Here is a 5,000-nt window from a genome sequence, read left to right on the forward strand (position 1 = left end):
AACTTTATGAAAGCTCTCTAAAACCATAGCTCTAAGCCCTCCGAGTCAACTGTGTAGTCAAACAGCCGAGGCAGTGAAAGTCCATTATCACTCCACGGCTTCAAACGCACCGTGTAGTCCAGCCACAGCATAAGCTAGGCTACTGAAGAGCAAAGAGTGAAGACATTAACACATATGATTGGCTACTTACTCCGTGGGTACAGCAGTAAAGCCTCTATTGCAAGTCGTTTCTTCCAAAAAAGATGACAGACAAGGTTCGTCCGTCGGGTGATCAATGTTGTAGCCTAGATATCACTATAGCAGAGAGAGGGGGAGAGAGAGGGGGGAGAGAGAGAGAGAGAAAGAGAGAGAGAGGATGAGATGAGATGAGAAGCAGGCTCTTTTGCGCCACTCTCCTTCGGCGAGGGGAAATGTGGCATGTGTTTCTCGCGGCGCCGGGCTGTGCGGGGTTAGAGCGCTCACGGACCAACAGGAATCACTTAAAGACGCCGGCGAAGGATGCGAGAAGACGCCGCGTCATCACCCGGAGTGATGTAACGTTCGTACCTGACCAATAAGAGACGTCCGTTGGATTTTTAGACGGGACCACCGAAACACCTTGCCTTCAAAGGGGAGAGGAGAGAAGTGCTCTCACCGAACACAGCCCCGATCCCCGTGCGAACAGCAAAGAGAGGGGATGTATGTAAGGAGAATATGCTCTGTAGCCTGAATGAATGGTCATTTTTAGATAGAATTTGCTTATCCGTTTTGCTCCCTTTGTGAAATCAGCTCTAGGCAGGATATGGATTGTTAATTACCTTCGCAATTGAATACAACACATCATCGAATTATAATAGCTTATAGCCTAGTAGTAATAGGCTATGGTTGGCACACCCTTTTCTTGTTTCTTTTCTTTTTTTTCACTACAGCAGGCACATCTCTGTTATTAGCTAAGGCCTGTTAACATTTGCAATTGTTCATAGTTTCAGTTTTTTTAATGTGGCAAATGCCAACCATATGGTCTCTGGAAAATGTTACTTTCAATAACAAATGCAGTCGGCATCTCCTGTAAAATGTAGTAACAGCGGATGAGGCTATGGTCTTTTAGATGCATTATTTCTCACTTAAAGTCATTTCAGTTTGACTACACTAGGTGTTATAGGCCCTAGGCTATATTGCACTAACATTTTATTGTATAATATGTACTTTGTCCGTCATTATTGGTTAAAATAATGTTTGGCACTCAGACGGGTGAGCGTGGTAACAGCCCGCTGTGGGTGCGCAAAATGCGCATCTGCCACGAGAGCACAATGACTGTACAGGCGCGTGAGCTGCGGAGCCGTTAGATCATCGGTCCCCTGCACAGCTCGGGAACGGAAACAACGTATCCATTTGAGAAATGTAAATTGTGATTTGAATAGCCTAGGCCCATCTCTTTTACAGACAACAATTATTGATATGTGTCCCTTTTGTTCTAACACGTCCTTTGTGTAAAACAATTATCCTTATCAAGTTATCCTCATTAGGATATTTAGGCCTAGTTTGGGCCACAATACACAATGTAGGCTTTTGTCAAAATCCAAAATTAACCTTTGTCCGCAATGCAATGAACTTTTAGGCATAGGCCTAAACATAGTTTGTAGATTAGTTAGGGTCTGAGATTTACCAATTCCAGGCTGTTTTATTAGTTTGAAATTAGCTAATTAACATTAGGCCTGCTAATAAACGGCGCGTTTCCGCATTTCTGTAGGCTAGTTGCCTATTCATATCCATAGACTACCATTCCCAGACGCACGCATTCACTGTGGAAACTGGAGGCAGAATGGGCCAGAGATAGCCTACAGCACTGCCTGTGCGTGTCCTCCCGTCACGTAGCCTACACACCACAAAGGTATTCAGATAATCTTGTGGGGATGATCAGTTCCCCACAGATTATTAACCTCTGAAATTTCAGATGCGATGCTGGTTCAGTGAAACAGGCTCGCCATATGATCCCAGCGCGCATTTTCTTAATATCATTCAGGCCTACCCTCATTTAATGGCAAGACGATTAGTTAAAAGCTGCATATTTTATACGTTCATTGGCATTATTAAAACTATTATTTTTATAGTCATAACTGGCCTAATATAGGACCTGTGCAACATTGGTGCCACTTTGCTCGTATGCGCTTTTTAAAAAATGTCGGCAGACCTATTGTTCTAGGATAATTAAAAAGAAGCCCACTAACTTTATAGTGTTCGGCTATATATTTTGATTGTGTTTTATGTAGGCTATATAAAATGGGGATATGTTCAAGGTGGGCTATCAGCAGCGGATTGTCATTCACTCAGCAACAACACTTGGGCTACTGTAAAGTTGCCTCTAACAGTCGCACATTAGCGTTTATAGACAGAATCAAATTCTTCTTTGTCAAGTTGCAAATATAGACACTGTCTGGTTGCTTGTTACGCAATTACGCAATTCAGATTAGTTAAAAAGAGAAAGTTAAAAACATCTTGTGACATTAGTTGTGACCAAGACATAATAATGGATGTTTCTCTGTCTTGATTTTAAAGTTTTGTCTATTTAGACTTAAAATTATATCAGAAAGTATCCCGGTTGTTTTAGAAGCGAAATTCAACACCACTTTGTTTCTTAAGATAACGGAATTCCTCTTGACTGTGGAATTTCCTCTCTGTCTCTGATGCGCAATGCGAGTGTGGAACGGGGGATCGTGAGATCAAGGTACATCAAGAAATTTGTAAATGTATAGGCTAAATACATTCTCGCAAGTAAAACGTGTTAGGAGATTACATTTCAAACGGGAGGTGTTTTTCTCTTGAATATGAGGGCCTTTATTTTCTTTCAGTGCACTATAAATTCGAGATGACACTCACTGTAAGCCTTCATAATTACATGGTGGAATAATGAAATAACAACTTATAATTAATAATTTGGGATATGAACATATTGTTTTGTATCAACATTCTTGTAATTACTAGAATAATAGAAAATTAAACATGGTTATTATGTAGCTGTCCCATCTGTGTTTATTTGTGTGACGCAGCCCTGGTTGACCCAGCTATCAGAGGGTTGTGTTACACTTGTTTTGGTGATTCCTGTTCCTTGTTCCTGTATATGCATCTGTGTGTGTGTGTGTGTGTGTGTGTGAGAGAGAGAGAGAGAGAGAGAGATATGAGAGAGAGAGACTGCCTGCCTGTACACTTGTTTTGGTGATGCCTGTTCCTGTATATGCATCTGTGTGTGTGTGTGCGTGTGCTTGTGTGTGTGTGTGTGTGTGCGTGTGTGCGGGTGTGTATGTGTGCTTGTGCGTGTGTGTGTATGTGTGTGTGTGTGTGCGTGTGTGTGGGCGTGTATGTGTGTGTGTGTGCGAGCATGTGTGAGTGTGTGTGTGTGAGGCCATGTATGTGTATGTGTGTGTGTGTGTGTATGTGTGTGTGTGTGTGTGTGTGTGTGTGTGTGTGTGTGCCATCCCTACCCCACCTAAGCTAAGTAAGCTGGAACAGCTCTGGTTTGCTCTGCGGCTCCATGGCTGGGCTGGAACAGCAGGAGGCCAGGGTCACCTTACACAGCCCACCGCCAGCTAACGCCGGAGCTCATTCTAATAGCCAATCACGGCTGGCGCCGGACAGGAAAACAAGTTTCAAACACACCCTTTACCCCAGGAGGAGCCTGGACACAATAGCAAAGGCCTCTCTCTCACACACACACACACACACACACACACACACACACACACACACACACACACACACACACACACACACACACACACACACACACACACACACACACACACACACACACACTATCACACGCCTATCTGTTTGTTTCAACACCTTCACTGTGGAGACGACTGCCCTGTTTTCAGGTGAACAGCTCCTTCCATAGAGTCCCCGAGTGGCGAGCGACACACAAGCATAAACACATTAGCTATGCAGATGGCACCGATGAGCAGACAAAGCAAAGAGAGAGGAGTGTGTTCTACTTTAAATGTCACCGCGACGGGCACCGTGTCACACACACACACACACGCACACACACACACACACACACACACACACACACACACACACACACACACACACACACACACACACACACACATACACACACAGGATCAGAGGTTCTCCCACTGATCAGAGATAGAAACACACACACGCACACACACACGCACAGGAGGGAACCTTGCTCTGTCTGTGATTTATAATCCCAGATGTCTCTGACCACGAGGGTGTCCTTTTTGGTGTAATGGTGTACGTTGAACCAGGTCCACAGAGGAGACACTGTCACAGCTCTCAGTGTCTGCAGCAGCTACTGTCTGTAGGACACGGCTATTTTCCGGCACGGTGAGTGCAGACACGTCCGTGTCATTTGGAATTTTTGATGTGTCTCAACAATCTATTTATTGTACTGTACTGTCAGTACGTACGCAGCGAGAGGGAAAGTAGCCTAATGCAAGAAGATGTGTGATATCAAGTCAGACAGCTAAGAGCTATCCCCCAAACTATCTTGGTGCTACCATGAGAGAGAGAGAGAGAGACTTAATATCATCATTTGAGCAAAATAGTGAAGGAGTGCTACTGTATAGGGCGGGCGTCGGTCGGCCAGCTCCAAAATGGCCTCTCCTGCAGGCTGGACAACATCTTTATGTGGAATCAGGGTGGGAACGAAGGTTGGGATAATGAGAGAGAGAGAGAGGGAGAGAGAGAGTGGGGAAAGGAGGGAGTAATGAAAGCACTGTTCCAGATAGAAGGGTGGAGACAGGTAGACGAAGGGAGGGAGGGATGGACGGATGGACAGATGTCGCTCCGTCTATTTTTCTGTCTTTCGTGGCGTTTCCATCAAGATGCTATTATTCAGGACATTAGCGAAGGACAGCTAAAAGCTCTTACTGCTGAGAGAGGTCCCAGGGTCCTGCAGTCTCTGAGAGCAAGGCCCGACGCACACACCCACACATACACACACAAACACATGCACATACACACATGCACACGCATACACACACACAAAAAAATGC

At 44.8% G+C, this 5,000-nt stretch overlaps 1 protein-coding gene across 1 annotated transcript in view; it reads right to left on the reverse strand.

Moving 5' to 3' along the window:
- Window positions 1–317, reverse strand: part of prox1a (prospero homeobox 1a) — a 31,810-nt gene extending 31,493 nt beyond the window's left edge. Inside the window, 1 exon segment of the mRNA XM_084454139.1 lies at window positions 191–317. The gene's annotated coding sequence lies outside the window, so the exon portion shown is untranslated.
- Window positions 318–5,000: the final 4,683 nt, after the last annotated feature.

Source organism: Borostomias antarcticus (assembly GCF_949987555.1).
Source record: "Borostomias antarcticus genome assembly, chromosome: 19".
Taxonomy (NCBI): Eukaryota; Metazoa; Chordata; class Actinopteri; order Stomiiformes; family Stomiidae; genus Borostomias; species Borostomias antarcticus.